Raw genomic sequence first — 21,482 nt, 5'->3', positions numbered from 1 at the left:
AACTTTTAATGAATTCAGTTCTATTTGCTAGGGATTCCTAACACTGAAAATGGGATAGACCCTTTCAATGTGGAACTTCGAAGAACATGAACTTTTTAAGATCCCAAATGAGGTACATTTCTTGTAAAGAAGTACACTTGAAAAGTATGACCACGAGAATGAAAGGAACACTTACATAAAAATTAAAATCTCACATATAATCAACTCCTTACATGTGGATATTACGTTCAAACATGCGCAGTACACTGTTACCACACATTACGTACAACGCGGTTGTGGAACGTACATTGTATGTATCTCTTTTAAGTTTACCAGAGAGAAGTGGAGGTTGCTGGGAGAAGCTGGAGGATGTGTGTGTTTTTACAGTAAACCGTTTTCTTTTGGACTCTTTACTGGATCCTATTTGTCGCGTCACTGGATTGAATGCCAAAGTATACGGGTGTTTTTATTTCGTTTTGGATAGCTGGTTAGTTTCTCGGTGGTCTGATTTTTGTAGTCTTGATGTTAAAGAGAAACGGCTGCATGAGACGTTTTAAAGGCGGCATATAGCAATTTCACCTATGATATGACATTCATGCAGGTTAGCAAACCTGATGAATGTCATTACTAGTTCCAATTTGAAACGTGATTAGTTTATAACGATGTTTGCGATATTTTTTGTTAAACTGTGATGTTGTAGGCAAAGTACGGGGCTAATTCAGAAAATAATTACTGAAAATAGGCTGCCGCCCACTTTTCACCTTTTCCAAATGTGTTCTACTTCTGGATAGCTATTTAGTTGGAGCAGTGTTGCAGATGATGGTGTTATTTTTTGTTGTAAACAGTGTGACAGAGCAGGTCCTGGGAGGGTTTGTTAAATATCATTTTGAGGGTGACTAATAACAGAACTGGCTGTGGATCCTGCATAAGTGTTAATATTTCGAATTTGTTAAGTGAGAGAGCTGGTGGGACACTTCATGGGGTTATATTGAGGATATGAAACCCACCCTCCGGTTTGCCCAGGAGTGGGCGTGAATCTCTTAGTAAACGATGAGGCAGTTGCAACTGTAGATATGAATCATTACATTTTTCCTGCCTTATATTTGGAAGGAGGATATCAAGCCTTGACATGATCCTTAAATGAGTTAAAATGGTGCTTGGTATGTGGTTGGCCAAGACTTGTGGAACTAATTTTAAACATTTCTCAGTAGGAAGATAAGATGATAACTTTTACAAACAATAATATAACCCATCATCATTTACGCCTTGCGAATACCAACCGTCATGTTTTGCCTAAAATATATATATATATATGCATAGCCCAAAAAGGAAATGATATGATTTTTTCCTCTAGCTTGCAAATGAATGAATGACACACCTACCTTTTTTCAAGTTATGTTAACAGTGAAATTTCATTACAAAGTAGGCTGAAGTTCAGATGTAATGTTGACAGTCTGAAATGTGATCCAGAAGAGCACATAAGGGAAGTTTACAGACGTAGTGTTTTTGACAGAAAGCTTGTTGAGTGTAGCTGCTCTGGCATTTATTAAAGAGTGGCTGAGCCAGAGGCAGCTGTGGAGTATTGTTTAGTTAGACAGTTTAGAAGGTTGTTTCTTTTGTTGCAGTTGAAATGATCTTAGTGATTCATTAAAACCAAAACCTGCTTTAAGTTGTTGGCTTTTGGAGCACCTTTCAGACACTGCAACTAAGCAGTGTGAGATGACAGAAGGTCAACTCTACAGACATCCATGAGAAATAAGTTGGCTGTTGCCCATTAACTACAATGTGTTGTCACTATATGTATAAAGATTTAGCTTGGGGGTTCAGTTTGTCTAGAAGTACTGTTGGGGCTGGGAGCATATTTTTTAGAACCGTAGATGTTGTTTTACAATTCGTTAACCAGGGTGCAGACCATGAGGGAAAAGAAAGCAAGCTTTACAATAATTCTTACAGACTAACAACAGGTGTTGTAACACTGAACATTTAAACAGGCGGATGGAGTTTTTGGCATCTAGAGGTAGCATATACATGAATTTCTGCAGGAGAATTATATATGTCATGGCATATAGAGGTGGCACATGGCTGAAATAGTAGGTCTGTCTGGGATGTATTTTGGCATAAAATGCATTACACCACGAAGAGTAATTTCGGAGCAGTAGCTTTAGTTTCTAGAGAGGCTAAGTCCAGGTTGTTTATTTTTGGAAAAATTATGTACGTATATTCATATTTACAATGCTCATAGACAGTCTGCAGTGCTTTAATGTTAATATGTCTAAAGTATAAATGAAGAGCTGTAATGGAAGTTGAAATTTTTGCATGCGATATGTCTTTTGCACTTTGAGCTCACTAGTGAGGTGTTCACTGAGACCTGATTATAAGGTTTGTAGGTTAATACTATGTTATTGATCTGACGGACCAAATGTAGCGTAGCCAAAGAATTTCACATTGTTAGCACTCTTCAACATGCATAATTAATATCTGTTTCAACCCCTTTTAATGAGGTTGTGAGGGGTCAAATCTGGAATATATTTTATGAGTACCCAGTACCCACCCATTTGTCTAGGTTTTGTTAGTAGAAGATCAAGTAGCTACATTGCTTTACATCCAAAGGAAATTTGTTCCATAAAAGAGAGATTTACTGGGGATAATATCTAGCTCACCAGCAGCGAATAACTCTGTGTCCTCTTCAAGAATTTTCATTTTATGGCCTTACAGTATCAACATTGCAGTAATTTGCTTACTGTATGCTGAAAAGATATTTTTTGTTTGCCTTGAATTTCAGAAGCAGTCTTTGCTCATTATAAAAAAAAAAGGATGGTAGTCAGGACTCTGGGGTCATTTTCGAGTCCTTTTTTCACTTTGTCAGCTTGCTTATTTGTAGTAACTGAAGTGTCACGTGTTGATGATTTGGTAATGTGGGTCTCAAGTCAGTTTTTGCCAGTAATCATCTTTGGCAGTCTTGAGTGACTTTTATTGTAATTTTCTTGACCTACAGTTGATTCTGGTACTGCTGGAGGTATTTCTGGAATGTGTGTGTGTTTTCCTCTTCACTTTCAGAAAGTTGGACATAAAACATGGTATAATGTTGCCTCCTGTTCTCATGAATAGCTTACTAATTTGGGAGATAAAGGTTCATTTGATTATACCTATTCTCTAAGAAATATGCATGTAAGTTTGTGTTTAATGTCCTGTCTGATACATTGGCAAACAGTATTGCTTGCAGTTTCATTTTTGAGGGGTAGACTAACGACTAATGCTCTGAATTCTGCTTAGCTAGAGCGAATTCACAAAAAAAAAAAGTTAATCTGTTTTATGTTTCTTGAGGCCAGCACTTCATGTTAAAACCTATGTAGTTGGCATGATGATCCAGTTTTCAAAGCAATTTAGGCAGGGATATTCTAAAAGCCACACAGTTGGCTTGGCTGTTCATGCCTTGGAACACTTTATAGGTACAGTGTGTGTGTTTCTGTGCGGGGGTACGTTTAAGTTTTGTTAAAAAAAAAAAAAAAGTCAGATTGTTTCCTACTATCGTGTCTGTTAGAATCTACAGCAGCTTTAAGTAACACTAGACCAAATAGGCAGGTTTATGCCTTTTGGGCAGAGCATCACATTTTGACAGTTTCCAGGCTGAACTGGTTTAGAGACTGCTTTAGGGCTAATTTTTTTTCTGGCCAGTGTAGTGTTCGGTTAAGCACACATGGACATGCATGCCATTGCAGAGGCTGTTTTTCTTTTAAACCACCACAGGAAGTATCAAAACAGTGTGTTTTGCTTCTTCCCCTATTGTCATTCCAACACATATTTTGCCATCACTTGGAAAGCTTTTTCTTTCCTGTGTCATAACCTTGTAACTCGAATGCAATAAGAGTGAGAAATTTGGAAATAACTTTTTGCATTTTAAGACAATTTGTAGTCTTCCTTTAGGAAGTGGGGTACTTGGTTCCTAGAGTTGTGTGACAAGTCATCTGTGAATAAAGCTGTTTCTTGTGTAGCCATGCTTATTATTTTGCCTCATCTAATGCCATTTTCTGCAATGATAGAATCTGAGTCTGGAAGACTGGACGTGATGTCAGAATGGTACCTGAATTGGAAGAATTGGTCCTTTTTGTTTCTATTCACCAAGATCCTAGCTGTATAATCTGTCTCCACATGTTACTGCATAGGTGTCCTTTGCTTTTGCTCGACTGTGATTAGTAGCATGTTAGGCAGGTGTTTGCTGCTTGTGTGAAGTTTGCCTTTGTAAATCTTCTTTAGTCTGACTACTCCTTCACTTGCAAAATGCAGGAAGTACATGTTCCTATTTTTCTTGAATTACAACTCGGAACATCTCAATTTTTGAGATGTTTGCCAGTTCAAACCAAAATACATGATAATATGTCACCAAAGACTTAAGTTGCAAAGGACCTTATCATTAAACTGGAAGTCCTTGATCTAGAGATTTGAGCTGTATCCCGCTGTGATTGGCCTATGTGGCAAACCACTGAATGTCAATTACATGTTGTTTATTTCTGTAACTGGCAGGGAGGCTAAGCAAGATATTATTACTTTTGCTGTAAATAAGAAGGAAAGGAGTAGATTGGCAGTATGAAAAAGTAAACTCCAGGAGTACTGCAAGCCAAGGAAGTATCTACCCTATGTAAGATCACAAAGAGAAAAAGGGTGAACTAAAACCAGTAATTCCTCGAGGTATGGAGAAAACCAGGACAAAAATTGATATATCCAAGGATTTTAATGACACTCCACTCGCTGAAGACAAAACACGCAAAAAGCACCAGATACAAAAGCAGTTTTGTATCTGGTGCTTTTTGCGTGTTTTGTCTTCAGCGAGTGGAGTGTCATTAAAATCCTTGGATATATCAATTTTTGTCCTGGTTTTCTCCATACCTCGAGGAGTTACCCTATGTAAGATGTTTTTCTTTCAACAGAAACAAAGGAGTTCAGAATATTATATAACATGTTGTCTAAGATGGTGGCTTCCTCTTTAACTTTATATTAAGGTATTTTCTCACAAAACACTTGTTGTGAGAGTAGCAATTAAAATAAATAAGAATCCAGTAAATATCACTTAAAATCGAGTAAAACGCACATGAAATAAACCCATTAAATTTCAAATAAATAGGTTTTGAGTTGAACTGTGAAAGCTGACCAAGGAAGGACTGAGGTAATCCAGGTAGTAAGTTCAACGGGTGTGGATTCTGAAGCCCAAATGATTGAGTAGCAGATGTTTCAAGGTACTGCTGTGGAACTACTAGCAGTCCCTGGAAGGCAGAGTGTAGGGCTCAAGAAGGGCAGTATGGTACAACCAGCTTCTTTAGGTAAGAGGGACTCTGGTTAAAAATGACGATGCAAGTTGACACCTACATCTTTAAAGTTATCCTGTACCAGATGGGAAGCTAGGGTAAGCTGAGCAGAGTAGATGGTATACCAGATATGTTGACAACAGGATGTATCTGTCATTAGCTTTGCAGACGTATTCTGCTCCATTTCCAGATGCTCAGTCTGTGTGGGAATGCCCCAGGTTCAGTAATTCAGCTGGAAAAAATAAAGCAGGAGCAGCACCCGAGAAGTCGGCTTGAGGTATATGGTGATTGTGTGGTTCTTTGCTACTCATTTAACAATGTGTATTCATTGTGGCTGTATGTATGAATGGCAGTGTATAGTGAAAAATAGTTTGCTGAATGTATGGAAGTGTTGAGAATGAATACATACTAGGTGCAGCAGCAGAATATTAAGACTTTGGAGGCTGTCAGTTATGTAAAGGTAGAGATGCATTTGAACACTATATAAAGATAGATTTGCAGAATATACTTGTGATTGTCTATAAAAAAAGCCAGTAGTACAAGTAAGTTAATGAACTCTAACCTGTTGACAAAAAAAACTGAAAATGTAACAAGGAAAGACTTGAAGAGCTATACATAAATGGCATTATCAGTTGTGATGTTGGACTCTGCTCCATCATAAAGCTTAATGTCCGAGTTTTTCTTTAGAAGTTTAGTTGTTTCTAAACTGCAGGTAAAATCTGCATGTTGAGCTTTTTGATGATATATTGGTAAGTCTCAGAACAGTACACCATACTTGACAGAGATTCATTTAGGAACATATTTAAAGCAAAGTATTTGATACTGGTCACAAAATTAGTTTTATAGTATTTGAGAATAAAATACAACGAATAGATTAAAACCTGAGCCACGTAAGTGGTGCATTGAGTGTGCATGCTTAGAGAGGCTCCAAAACACTTAAGCTAATAGCCAGTTATGAGAGAGTCTGGTCTTTTTAAACAAGAAACATTTTATTGAATTATCACTGACAGACAATTGTGAATTTATATAAATGAAAGCAAACCATATTGGCATTTTTTCAGTTGGAAACGTATCACTTATCTTCTATTCAGTTGCAAACATTATACATCACTTGTCTTCTATACATTCATTAAATAGTTAATTCCATTCCTGTCTTCACTTGAACCTTATTCCTCCTCCAAAACATTATTCTGCATGATAATTCCCACGTTTTCTATGTAATTTGCTCCTCTCCTTTTATAAAGATCCCACTTCCAGTTCTTCTATCTCTTATTATATTCACTACTACTAGTATGGTTGGTTTAGACTTTGATTTTCCATTTTCTAGTAATCGCCCTACATATTTCTGCCATTGTTTGTTTTTGAATTGCATATTCGGTCTCTCTTCCAATTCCTTTCTAACTGCTCTGATTGCTATAGTTATTTTATATGTGCTACTAGTAGCTTCTGTTCTAGAATTTACTAAAAACTTTACCAGTGCTGGTCTCTCGCTTAGGTTCCCCATATTCCTTTCTCTTTGCCTGTACTCTGCCTTCCCTATAATGAATTGATATCCGTCTTTAGCCTGCAGTCCAAAACAGTTCTTTTTTTTTTTTTTTCAAATAATTTTTATTTATTTTTAAAGAAAACAGTAAATTAGATTACAATTCAATAATAATGAGTAGAACAATAACATTATTTACAATATTTACAAGTGGCCCAAAGAAGAGAGAAAAAAAAATAATAAAAATTCAAAGAAGAAAAAAAAGAATATTCAGTAAATGCATTCTTATCTCTTATTTTTTATTTTTTTCACAAATCAACAAAAGTCTATGACTCTTTGAATTCATATGATGGAGATTGTATCCATTTGTGATGTTTCAATGAGTGTAAGTATTTTATTCCAAGGTTTATCTGTCCACTTTCTGGGAAAAATTCTTTCTTCATGGAAGGGTTGTGGATTTCCATTTCCTTGTGATACACTTTCTGGCTACAGCCAAAATAGTCCATAAAAGATATTGATCTTTTCTGTTCATAACTACTGATGTGAGAGTGTTCAATCTCGCCGTTTGTTCTTACACATGGGTTCGGAGCCGATCCTCTGCTCCGAGTCGGCCGCTTGGCAAAGCTCTGCATCGAGAAGAAACTCGAGACCAACCTGTCTCCCACAATTCCCTCTGCCTCAGATCTAGTTTGCCGCTGCAACGTTCGCATAATTTTTGATGAGCTCAGACCACCTGACAGATAAGATATCATCTTTTTTTCTAAGATTCTTAGATAGTTCTTCTAGTTTCAGTTTAAAACCTTAGTGTGTGTTGTGTGTGTGTAGTGAGTCGAGGGTTTCTTAACCTTATAAGTATATATTTTATATATATATATATATATATATATATAATTAGTTAGTTCCCTCGGGGCCTACCCCACCCACTAACTTCGAATTTTACTGCTGGATTTGACTAAATTCTGGATTTGACTAAACACTTATACTTGTATCACCATTAGTGTTTTTGGCTGTGACTGTCTGTATCAGGACTGTGTAGACATTTATATAATTAGATATATAACTTTACTAGATTTGATTGTTCTAATATTGATAATGTCTGAGAAAGCGAAGTCAGGCTTCAAACGGTGCCAATGTGGACAGAAAATGTCTGTCACGGATAACCATAGCTCCTGCGTCTACTGCCTTGGCCCTCTCCATCTGCAAGAAGACTGTTCCATTTGTCATTCTTTCAGTGGAAGGGTCATGACAGATAGGTGCAGGAAGCTCATGGACAGAGGCCTTTTGAAGCCTGCCTTTCAAGAGGCTCTTGATAAATCGGACCAGGCATCTAAATCCTCGAAGGAGTCGAAGACGTCGGAGCCCATGTCATCGACTCCGAGCTCTTCATTTAAAGTTCGTTCACCCGTTCCACAGACCTCGAGGCCGAGTGTCGAACTTCTGTCTGTCACTGAGTCTTGGAACCGGTGACGGAGCTTCCACCTCCTGTGCTCTTGTGGTCGGCTCCGTCTTCGATTCCTTCTCATTCTTCTAGACCCCTCTCTGACTCCGACGTAGACCGTGTGGTGCAGAAGTTAATGGAGAATATGGCCTTGTCCAAACTCATCTCAGTCTCTTCCCAGTTGGTGTTGAGACTCGAAGGCCTCCCCTTATCTCCATCTGTTCCTCCTCCGAGGCCTATCCAGCCTTCGGAGCCAGGAGAGGCTGATCTCTGATGATCGTGGAGCCCTCAGTGCCGGAGCCGTCTTTCTCTCAGTCGGCACCGTTCACCTCGACTCCGACGGATCCATTACCGGAATCGCGGAGATTTATCCTTGGTTCGGGGACCGAGAGTCGGACCGATGTTTCGGTTCCGACTCTCCCTCTCGGTGCCTCAGCACGGATCGACTCGGCTCCGTCCTCGGGGTCGATACCCTCGGTCCCCATCTCGGGGATCCCGCCGCTTTCTTCGGAACCGAGGGATTCCTCGACTCGGGATCCGGGGGCCTTCGACCTGATGAGGAAGGTGTTGTCGACTCAGACAACCACTTCAGCAGAGACAGCTTCTCCTTCCCATAAAGGCCCGTTATCCTCCTCTGCACCCATGGCTAATTCAAAGCGTCGAGCACCGGTGTCTCAGCCGCTCCCAGAGGGAGCCCCTTCTTCCTCGGAGGCTTCATCGGATGCCCCCCCCCCCGAGGAAGTCCCGAGGAAAAGATTGTGTAAGAGGAGACACTTGGATTCTCCACAAGAATCCTTAACATCGGACACTGACTTGGATGAGTCAGAAGGGTCCCCGAAATCACCCTCAGAGGATGTCTCCTTTTCTGACATCCTGGAGATCCTGAAACAGAGAGGTGATTGGCAGGCCCTACCCCTTTCTGAGTATGAGTCAGTCTTGCTGAAGGCATTCGGTGCTCGCCCTTCTTCCTCCTGGGTCACTCCGCCCTTCGATGAGTTGATGGAATTGATTGCTCGAAGGGCGTGGGAGACACCTGACACAGTGGAGCCAGTCCCTAGAAAGCCTAATAAATATATTACGGCCCCTCGAGACAAGGCCCCTCAAGACAAGGCATATCTCACAAAGGGGAGTTCCAGTGGACGCTATGGTGGTGGCAGCTGCCACTAAGAAGGAGATGTCTGAATCTTCCTCATCTGTCCATCCGCCTAACCGAGATTCTAGGACTATGGACAGGTATGGGAAGTGCATTTTTAGTTCAGCGGCTTTCTCCATGCAATCGCTGAACTATTTGACGCATTTCACACGTTTACAGAGGGATCTAATCAAAGAGTTGGGAGATACCCTCCAGGGTACTACAGATGCTGCTGTCTCGGAAAAAGTTACAGCACAACTCAATACCCTTACATCAATTGTGAACTCGTCCATGAGGCTCATTTCATATGCAGCCGAAGGGTCGAGTAGGGCTGCGGCTTCAGCGATTACTCTTCGTAGACAGTCCTGGATGCGCTTATGTTCCTTTGCGGAAGCCTTCAAGTCTTCCTTTAAGTCTTTAACACCCCATTTGACGGTGCCACTCTCTTTGGCCCCAAAGTAAAGGAGACCCTTACCCGGTGTGAGCAAGAGGGAAAGACTCTGTCTGCTGTCAGAGTCCGTTTTTCCACCCCATCCAGACCGTACCCCAAAGGGCAACGAGGTGGAAAAAGATGGTTTCGAAAACCCCAAGGCTCTTTCCCAGGCACACAGGGTGATGCCCCCTCCAGAGGCAGAGGGGGGGGGGAGAAGTGGAAGACGTCGCCCTGGCGGCAGAGGGTGCCCGCAAAACCAAGGTGACAGGGATACACTCCCTGGGAAGCCTTTCCAGCACTCCTGAGAGGAGGCCCGACTGTCCTGCTCTGGAGGCAGTCGGGGGTCGCTTAGCTTTATACCCTCAGGCCTGGCAAAGTCTTACCTCAGACAAATGGGTAAAAAGCATTATTACCAGAGGTTACAGAGTTCCATTTCTATTTCCCTCTTTACCGCAAAAAAGACTCCCAGATGTACCGCCCTATCTGCGAGATCCTGCAGCTATAGAAATTTCAAAGCTGCTAGAAAAAAAGAGTCATCCAACCAGTCCCGGCGGACCAAAGAGGATTCAGAACTTACTCAAGGTTCTTTTTAGTTCCAAAAAAGACGGGACTGGAGGCCAATTCTGGACTTAAGCAAGCTCAATACTTTCGTCAAGAAAGAAAAGTTCCGGATGGTCACGCTTCAATCGATCCTTCCATTCTTACAGAAGGACGACTGGATGTGCTCAATAGATCTCAAGGACGCATACTACCACATCAAAATGGCCAGAGCGTCCAGGGATCACTTGCGCTTCCGGCTGGGAGCCGGTCACTTTCAATTTCGGGCCCTGCCCTTTGGTCTGACCTCAGCCCCCAGGGTTTTCACCAAATGTATGGCAGTGGTAGCGTCTCACTTGAGACGCCTAGGATTCCAGATGTTTCCGTATCTGGACGACTGGCTCCTTACTGCCACCACCGAGCGTCGACTGATTCAGGCCAGGGATTACACACTAGAACTCTGTGTTCATCTCGGAATTTCCGTAAATTTCGAAAAATCTGCATTACAGCCATCACAACATATCTCATTCATAGGAGCAGATTTAGATACTCGTTGCTTGATTCTAAGGCTTCCCTCAGAAAGAATAGCCTCTCTACAAAATCACATATCTCTTCCCCTGTTGTCCAAGAAATCCCCGGCAAAACTGGTTCTGAAAGTTTTGGGTCTCATGGCGGCTTCCCTCATTGCGATACCCTTGGGAAGACTGCACATGAGAGTCCTTCAGTGGCTGCTATTCGCACAATGGTCGTTCCAACAGTTGCCGCTGACACACGAATTTCACATCACAAACATCTGCAAATTGCACCTGTCTTGGTGGCTTTAGAGTTGCAATCTCTCCGGCGGCCGACCGTTTGTGCTACCCACTCCGACAGCTACGGTGACCACGGACGCTTCCCTGATAGGGTGGGGGGGCATCTTTCAGGGACAGACAGTCCAAGGAGAATGGACCAATCTAGAGTACAACCTGCACATCAGTGTTCTGGAGATGAGGGCAGTGTTTCTGGCGTTGCAATACTTTTCTCCCCTTCTACCTCTAGGGACCATTGCAGTTCAATCGGACAACATGTCCGTAGTCTGGTACATAAACAAACAAGGAGGAACCAAATCTTACCAGTTATGCAGAGAGGCCATGAGAATTTGGCAATGGGCAGAGTCCACGGGTTGCTTTTTGATAGCAACGCACATCCCGGGGTTATCCAACGTCATAGCGGACAGATTGAGCAGAGCCATCCTGTTACCTCACGAGTGGTCCCTCAAACGAACAATTGCAGACATGATATTCCGCAAGTGGGGCCAGCCTTGCTGCGATCTGTTTGCGTCTCCAATGAACGCCAAATGCAGAAGCTACTTTGCCCTATTACCCCCTCCAGGGAAAGTCCCCAGGGATGCTCTGATTCACGATTGGCCCCCGGGTCTCCTGTACACCTTCCCTCCTATACCTCGGATTCCAAGATTTCTGCAGAAAGCCAACAACCTGGAGAGGACAATAATTCTCATTGCCCCATTCTGACCTCGCCAAATTTGGTTTCCCTTTCTTCAAGCACACCAAATACGGGAACCCTGGATCCTGGACCCGGAGCCAGATCTGCTGACCCACTCGTCAGGGGCTCCCCACCCGTCGCTCCTGTCCCTCAGACTAGCAGCTTGGCTGCTCCGCTTCCCTTCTTAGCCAGGTCTGATCTTCTTTCTCCTGCGGTTCAAAATATTCTGGTGGCTTCTCATAAAGCTTCCACTACAAAGATTTACACTAGTAAGTGGAAGCGTTTTGTATACTGGGCAACTACGCAACATTTGGATCCCTTAATAGCCCCACTGAAGTCTTGGAGTTTCTATCCGTACTATTTCACCAAGGAGCTTCTCCTGCCACCTTGAGGGTTCATTTGGCTGCTATTTCAAACTTTCATGTGGGAGAAAATGGAGCGCCTATTATGGCTCATAGGCTTTGTAAGGCCTTTCTAAAAGGGTCTTTCCATATCAGGCCACCAGTCAGGTTTCCTACAGCACCATGGAATCTGAACCTCCTGTTATCACAACTAATGCTACCACCCTTTGAACCAGCCTCTTCCTGTTCTTTGAAGTTCTTGTCATGGAAAACCCTGTTTTTGGTAGCTATCACCTCAGCCAGACTTGTATCAGAACTTCAAGCTCTTTCCGTTAAACATCCATATTTGATTTTTCACCCTGATAGGGTATCTCTTCGCACCAACACGTCCTTTCTTCCCAAGGTTTGTTCAATCAATAACATTAATCAGTCCATTGAGCTCCCCACATTTTTCAAGAACCATTCCAACAAGCTAGAATATATGTTACACAAGTTGGATGTTCATAGACAACTCAAATTTTACTTGGATAGAACAAAGGATCACAGAAAGGCAGATCAACTCTTTATAGCCTTTGCGGACAGCAGAAAGGGCATGGCAGTGACGAAGCGTACCCTTTCCAAATGGCTATCTGATTGTATTACTTTTGTTTATACTGCTACTGAACAGAGTTTACCCGTCAAACCGAAAGGACATTCTACTAGATCAATATCTACATCCCTGGCTCATGCGGCCCGCCTACCTTTGGACACTATTTGTGCGGCCGCCACTTGGTCTAAACCACATACGTTCATCACTCATTACAAAGTGGATAGGGTTTCCAGGGACAGGGCAACCTTTGGTTCCACTGTGCTCAGGAACGTTCTTCCGTGAGTTTCTCAGGGTCACGGAGCTAGGGACGCTACCCATGTGTAAGAACAAACGGCGAGATTGAACACTCTCACATATAGAAGTTATGTCCTTAAAATAACGTTCCATGTGGAGTGTTCATCTCGCCTTTGTTCTTACATTCCCACCCTCCCACCCAAAGGTCAGGAAGAACGTCCAGTTTAGATGTCTGGTTTGGTTCTCCCGCTTCTGTTACTGCTGTTTTCAGCTATGCCTTAGCATGTATGTTGTGTGTTTCATTCCTGTTGGGATCTGGTATTGTTTGCAAACTAGATCGGAGGTGTAGGCAGAGGGAATTGTGGGAGACAGGTTGGTCTCGAGCTTCTTCTCTATGCAGAGCTTTGCCAAGCGGACGACTCGGAGCCGAGGATCGGCTCCGAACCCATGTGTAAGAACAAAGGCGAGATGAACACTCCACATGAAACGTTATGGTAAGGACATTTTCTATTTTCATCTACATTCAGAAAAATTAGTGATTTTTGTCAAGACAAATGAATCATTATAAATGGCTTGGAGAAATTTACCAATTTCATCCCAATATTTATAATACAATCATAGAAAATATGTATCCAATCTGCTTCACAACTTAAAGAGCATCTCCAACAAATAACATTTTGTGTAGAGTTGAATTTAGCTACTTTGCTTGGAGTGTAAAAGGCTCTATACAAAAATTTTCAGGTGAAGATTCTCCATGTTTGGACATAAGAAGTTTGTTTGATTTGATGGAGTATAAGTTGTTTTTACAATCATTTGAAAGATTTGTTGTTAAAACTTTAGTTATAAAATTCCAAGTGTTTTGATTTTGTAAACTATTAGAATTTTATATAATTTGGAAGTTGAAATTGGCCTATTATAATTGTTATAAATCAATTCATAAATATAGTTTATGAATTTTGGTTTAGTTTTAAAGGGTGAATCATTAATACATTTGCATAAATCTTTAGAATGAAGTAAAGTTTTTTGGAGATTTGACCAGTCCATATTTGTTATATCAAATTCATTTATAATGTGATGACTACTTGATACTTTAAGATTGTTTATACATTAGATCCAGCATATAAAGTTGTTGGATTCCCAATTAATGAGTGTGCTATCATGAATTTTCTGTTTAAATTTTTTTGAAATATTAAATGGCAATAATAATTCAAACCATAGTTTTATGTCAGGATTGGAATTTATAAAAGTTCTGAATAAATTATAGATATAATTTAAGTATGTTAGATTGGTGGGGTTTGATATGTTATTTTGAATATTAATACATACTGTGTGCCAAAATACATTCTTGTGGTTGTTCAAAAATACATTTTTTGTTAATTTGTTTTCATTTAAAAAAATAATCCTATGCAGGGTCTTCCAAGCAGAAGAGCAATTTGGATTTATCCAGTTCAAAACTAATTTTAAAGATAGAGGCTTTGATATATGTCTGGTAAGTTAATTCCTCCTAATTCCCATAGTCTAATGTGATGAGAGAACGCAGTTCTATTCTTTTTTTGGGTACCATAGAAAATGTAATAGAATTTTGTGGATTTCTTAAAAAAAAAAAAATATTTGCAATTATAGGTATAGCTTGAGCTATATAATTTATTTTTGGTAGTAATATCATTTTTATTAGCTTCAATCTGTCCTCAAATTTTAGATTTAATTTATTCCAGTTTTCTATATGTGTTCGTGTTAAGTTTAAAATTTTGTTATAGTTTAGAGTCAGAGTAGTATCTATTTTATCAGATATAATAATTCCTAAATATTATAAAGAAGAGACTTTTTCTCAGAGTATATGATATTTTCTCAAGTGAAAGTCCCCCCTTTTGTTTAGTAGAATATGCTTTGATTTAGATTTATTAAAACAAAGACTAGAATTTAGAAAAATAATTTCCACTTGAATTTCTAGTTCTTGTAAAGATTCTTCATTTTGGAGACAAAGTTAGCAATATATCATCAGCAAACAGCATAATTTTAGAATTAAATTGATTGTAAGTATTTAATCCTTCAATTTTTGAGTCTCTACGTATTGTTATTGCAAATAGTTCTATTGATAAGGCAAATAGAATGGGAGACCTAGGACAACCTTGTTTAGTACCCTTAGTTATTTTGAAGGCTTCTGATGTGAACGGACCTAACTTTACATAGGCCAAGTTGTCTTTGTATATATTCTTTATCAAATTAATAAAATTTAAAGGAAACTCAAAAAGTTCTAAAATTTTAAATAAATAATCCCAATTCACTGAATCAAATGCTTTTTCTATATCTAGTGTAATTATGAGAGCTTCTATATTATCCCTGTTCAATATCTCAATAATGGTTAGGATTCTTTGTATATTGTCATATGTATGCCTGCCATAAATAAAACCTGTTTGGTCTTCGTTTATGATTTGAGTCAAGGATTTTTTTAATTCTATTAACTAATGTAGTCATAAATATTTTGTAATCATTATTTAATAGGGAAATTGGTCTGTATGAACTACAGAGGGAAGAGTCATTGTTCTCTTTTTTTATTGGAGTAATTAATGAATACCTCCAGGATGGTAGAATTATGTTTTGAACTTTAACTTCATTTAGAGTCTTATGAAGTAAAGAGATTGCTGAATTTGGGAGTATCTTGTATAATTTCATTATTATGCCATCTATTCCTGGTGATTTGTTATTTTTACTCTCTCTAATTTGGTCATTTATTTCCTTAAGAGAGAATTGTTTTTCGATATCAATTTTTAATTTTTCAGGTATTTTATTTATTATAGGATTACTTGTTTTTAATCTTACGAAAGTAGGTTTGTTATTATTGTTTCCATAATGATTGGTATAATGGAATTTAAAAGCTTCTAGGATATCATTTATGTCTGACACTTTTTTTTTTTTTACTACCTTTCCCTTCATGGACAATATTTGTAATATTTTCCATATTTTACGTTTTTATTCTCATTGCTAAGTTGTGTAAGTGTTTTGGAGATGCTGAGAGTGAACTAAATTTTAGTTTTTCCAATGCCAAATTCGTCTTGTGAGTTAGAATTTCATTGTATTTTTTATTTAATTCTTCAATTTTTTTTTTACTTGGGGACTTCTTACATCAGAAGTGTTTGCATTAATTTATGTTATTTGTTTCTGAATGCTGTGCAATTCTGATTCCCATTCTTTTGTTTTGTTTTTGAACCCGGATATAATTTTACCATATAAGAAGGCCTTTAAAGTGTCCCATATTTATTATATTATTTGTATCTTCAGTGCAATTTGTTTCTACAAAATATTGAATTTCTGAGTCTAACCATGGCTTAAATTGTTTTAATTTTAGTAATGTAAGCAGGTATTCTTGAAGTGAAATGTAGTCTTTTGAAGTCTAATTGTAATTTAAGGATTAGAGAGTTATGATCAGAGAGTGGGCATGGAATGATAGAAAATTTTATTATTTTCCTACTTGTCTGGAGATATAAATATTTTATTTTATCTATTCTTGTTTGAGTATTAAATCTGTAATCACTATGTGAGTATAATAACGAGTTAGGTTCTTTAAAATTAAATGTATCAATTAATTTTAAGTTTTCTGTCCATTTCTTGAGGTATTTTCCTGTGGAAGTGAGACGTAAATCCCTTTTTATTAGTTGTTTCAGAGTTATATAGAATACAGTTAAAGTCTCCTCCTATTATTAAGATACCTTTATTTACCTTATTAATTAGTTCTGTTTGCTTTTTAACTGTGGAGACTCCTATTCCAGGAATCCAATGTACGTTTACCCAAGTCCAGATTCTATTCTGAAATCTTATTACAATTGATAGTAATCCCTCTTTATCTTCATAGTTGTAAATAATTTGAGGATTAGCCATGCCTTTTCTCCATAGAACTAAGACTCCTCTAGTTTTTTTTTTTATATGAGTGAGATAGAATTAAGTAGTTATTGGGTATCCAAGTAAAATTGTCTATCAGTTTTGAAGTGAGATTCTTGTAGGAATATAACTTGTGCTTTTTGTAATTTTAGATATCGTAATAAGTTTGATCTTTTTATTGGATTATTTAAACCATTATTTAAAGAAAGCAATGTTATGTCTGTCATTTCTATAGATGATTACATTATGATTTTGAAAAGAGACATTGTTAAAGTTCTTTCATTGTTGATGGTTTGTGAAGATATATATTTTTTTAAAAAGTAATTTGAATTGAACATATTTCTTTCTTTGATAGTTTAACAACTGTTTCAGTTTGGGCCACATAAAAAAATAAAGAATGAATAATGAAGTAAAAACACACTTTATTTGAATGAATAATAACTTTACTAAACTATTCCACAAACCTGAAGTGCTTAGCACTCCTAATCTGATTGACGAACCTGAGGGAAAATCTGATTGAACTTATTAGATCAATCGCATGGAAAAAGATATGCAAGGTTGAGCTCCATTTATTGAAATCCTGAAGGTATCCTAAAATATTTAAATTTAGTAAAAGAGCAATTCAAACACTAAAACTATGTTCCTTGAAAACTCGGCATGTCAAAATTAATCTTTTACTTGAAGTTATACTAATATTTGGGTTAGTATTACTTTTTTAATAAAGAAAGTATGGGGATGAGCATATTTATATTTACTTTTATGTACAATACAGGCTTTAGTCATGTTAAATATGTTAATAATCACATAGGAATGCGTCATACTTTTCTTATGATATAAACAATATGAGTTATTTAATGTTTTGTTTATGCTTCGTTCTATTAACATATTAGAATATGAATGAATATTATGTATAAATATTCTTTAACTCTTATCGCTTAAAGCAAACTGTCAAGAAAATCACTGTGGGAGTGTATGAAGCACACCATTCGCGAACTAAGGAAGTGTTCTATGAATTCAGCATACAAAGATGTTTCATATATAACAAATAGAATGCTGGACGATTTTAGTGAAGATAAGGAAGTAATAACATGACTGGAGAGCTGGAGAATATATTTAAAGCAGTTAGCCACTAACGGCTCTTTAGAATTTTAAACCGCTAGTAGGCAAATTTTTTAAAACGTTTTCTCCCACTCATGTGAGAAAATTACAAGTTCAAGAAGTGTTTATTTTAAAACGCATTATAAAAAGTTGGATTTAAATTATTAAAATTTTACCACAGTGACTAGTAATCATCATGTTAATAAGTATGTAATAACACTAACATTTCATTAAGATACTAATGCTCTATGAGTGAGAGTTTAACTAGGGGGGAAAAAAGCCTCCAAGTAAACTTTTCAATTACATAAGACTATATAACTCAAACATTATGATTCCATCAAGTCCCCAGCTATATTATTACATTAACATATAAATTATGATACTTTTCTTGAAAAAAAAATATTTGTGTCTGAAGTGTATTGAATAAGAGCTATCTATAAGAATCTTACCTTAGTTAATGCTTTGAGAGAATTTGTATCATCAATGTTCTTAATGTCAGTCTTTTGTTTTTCAAATAAAAAACGAACCTCTCCCTTAGAGTTGACCAACAGCAAAAATCCGGAACCAATGAAGTAAAAGATGTAGATCAACACCACGAAGGATATAACGAATTTTTATTCACAGAAAATTCACAGAAAATGAGCGCTTTCGCGTGCTTCCAGTGCACGCTTCTTCAGATAAGTTTAAAATCTTAGTGAATGCATTCACTTTATATATAAAAAATACAATTGCTTAATGACTTAATTGATTCAATAATTCAATCATATTGTTCAATTTTGCAAATATAGTGTGCATCATCTTAAAGCTGAAGTCCATAGTATAGCATGTATATCTGGTTTCATTATATATCACATGCAATTATTCAAGATATTCAAGAAAGGAAAAAATCAAAACAGTCAAATCAATTTGAAACATTACTTAAAACTTTTAAACTGTGAAATAGTCTATTCATTGGAGAACTTTCAAATATAATAAAACTAAATGTAATGGTCCATGTTCCGTTAACCATAACATATAGCAGAACAGGGTCATCAGATCGATATATCAGTAACCTGTTAAGTTAGTGCAACATTAATAAACGCAATAATATATGAAGATTAAAGATAAAAGTTGATATATGTTTCAAACATCTCTTGAATAATTGCATGTGATATATAATGAAACCAGATATACATGCTATACTATGGACTTCAGGTTTAAGATGATGCACACTATATTTGCAAAATTGAACAATATGATTGAATTATTGAATCAATTAAGTCATTAAGCAATTGTATTTTTTTATATATAAAGTGAATGCATTCACTAAGATTTTAAACTTATCTGAAGAAGCGTGCATTGGGAAGCACGCGAAAGCGCTCATTTCTGTGAATTTTCTGTGAATAAAAATTCGTTATATCCTTCGTGGTGTTGATCTACATCTTTTACTTTTGTTTTTTCTTTCTCACATCAGTCCAAGTATTTTTCCCCGAGGTTCTCTTTAAGGAGGTTGAATTTGACAAATCCATTTCTTCTGGTAGTGTGATTTTATATTGTTGTTTTTAATGAAGGAAGTGGCTTCTTCGATGTTATTAAAAGTTCTCATGCCATTATTATGATGGATTCTGATTTTGGCAGGGTATACAAGTTGTGACTTTATTCTATTTTGTTTTAGGAATTTTCACTAAGGGCCAAGCTCTCTTTGTTCTAAGACTCTTGCTGAAAAGTCATTATCCAATCTTATTTGAGATTGCTTGTAAGTAAGCGGACTTTTCCTCCATGCAGATCTCAAGATCAGTTCTTTGTCCATAAAAGACAGAAATTTAACCACTATAGATCTTGGAGATGACTTTGATGAAACAGGAAGTGGTTTTCCAATGGCTCTGTGTGCTCTTTCAATTCCATAGGATAAGCCCTATTTCAGCTATAAGATTTCAGGTAACCATGAATTCAAGAATGAGATGATGTTCTCTCCCTCGGACTTTTCTGGGATTCCAAAAATTCTTGTTTGTTCTTCTTTCCCTGTTCTCAGTATCATATATTTTGTTTATTAGCCAAGTATTCTGTTGTAGTAGAATTTCACTATGAAGTTCTTCTTCTTTTAGCCTTCCATCGATACCATTTAGAGATGTTTCGATGTCTGACATTTTTAGTTGCTGTTGCTGTAGAATTTCCTTAAAGACATCAGTTTGCTTTTGGCAATTTTCTTTAAGGTTTTCTAGGTTTTCAGTGAATCTGTCCATCTTCAAAGATAAATCTTGAAGGGTGGCTGATATCAGTTGGATTTCTCTTTTCAGAGTTGAGTCTGAGTGAGAGTTCTTGGAGTTGCTCCTTTCCACACAGCTTAGTTAGTCTTCAGGTTTATTTGACAGGAAAATTTCAAAATTTCTTCTTCAAAATTGGTGGTTCTGTTGCTAAGTTTCTGTCATAAGATTTATCAAGAATTATTTGATTATAATACGATTTTCCTGTTATTTCTAGTATGAATATGTGGAGCTCAAAAAATTTGCTGCTTTCAGTTAGGCATTGGGCTTCGCCTCCTCTCCAAAACAGTTCTTGACCTTCTCCATGTCTAATTATTTGCTCCCAAAACCTTGGCTGCTTTGCGAGCTTTCTCCAATAAATTCTAGCCCCCTCTTGCCTATTCTCTGTACTGCTCGAGTGACTCTAGTTTTTAATCCAAAAACAACTCTGAAACACTCATAATTAGACCTGAAAGTCTTTGAGCTAAATAAGTGTAGTTTTGATGCTGTTCATATAAAAGGTTTGCAGTTAAAGGAGATGAGAGAAAATCTTCTGTGAACATCACAGAAGATGTAGAAACACAGTTTGCAGCATACTGAAACTAAAGTCAATATCCTGTCAAAGTATTCTAATTTGTTTGAAGGCCTTGGATACCTGGTGTCTTGGGCTGAATGCTACATTAAATTGCCAACAGAAGATGTGCCAGTAATACATGCACTGTGCAGAGTACCTATAGTGCTGAGAGGAAAGACAGAACAAGAGCATATGTGTATGGAACAACTGCAAAGGATTGTGAAAGACAGGCTGGGTTAACAGTGTTGGCACTGTTAGGACGCAAGACACAGTAGCTGCTTAATCAAATAAGACCTCAACTAATGAATACTAAGCAGTGCTGTATGCTACAGGTGGTATATAAGTAGTAGTGGCTACAATGCTTAATGCAAAACTATTTCCACCGTTGGATAAATTTTAGGCAGCAGATTAAACTGAATGAGGCAAGCTGTAAGCCAAGTACCTTTAACACACCATGACTGGGCAGATGCAGACTGTTTAGACTGAGTTGGCAATTTGTTGACTCCACTGATCTTCAAAGAGCTATAACTGATTTAATTGAAAGCTTAAAAGAAGTTGTAAATGTAACCATTGAATTTATGGTTTGGGCTGGACCATGCAAAAGCATGATATTAATCTTTTTAGTAGCTTATTGTGTCTTAAGGTCACAGTCTGAAACCGAATGGAGCAGTGTATGATATTGGTGTGTTATTGTTGAAATTCCCTGACTATCCCGTTAGCGGCAATGCAGTGCAAGGCTGGGGCATTATTTTTCAGCATGTTTT

At 37.8% G+C, this 21,482-nt stretch overlaps 1 protein-coding gene across 4 annotated transcripts in view; it reads left to right on the top strand.

Annotated features, from left to right (window-relative positions):
* Positions 1–276: 276 nt before the first annotated feature.
* The window catches only part of CPT1C (carnitine palmitoyltransferase 1C), a 1,701,035-nt gene continuing 1,679,829 nt past the window's right edge, over positions 277–21,482 (top strand). For 3 of the 4 annotated variants that reach the window (XM_044083414.1, XM_044083412.1, XM_044083411.1), the window contains exon 1: positions 277–466. The gene's annotated coding sequence lies outside the window, so the exon portion shown is untranslated. The remainder of the gene's footprint in view (positions 467–21,482) is intronic. The other variant, XM_044083413.1, reaches the window with a different exon arrangement.

The sequence above is a fragment of the Protopterus annectens genome, chromosome 9.part0 (genome assembly GCF_019279795.1).
Source record: "Protopterus annectens isolate FY-2018-M chromosome 9.part0, PAN1.0, whole genome shotgun sequence".
NCBI classification, from domain to species: Eukaryota; Metazoa; Chordata; order Ceratodontiformes; family Protopteridae; genus Protopterus; species Protopterus annectens.
Note: the sequence above shows the minus strand (reverse complement) of the source record. Positions and strands in the feature narration are given on the sequence as shown.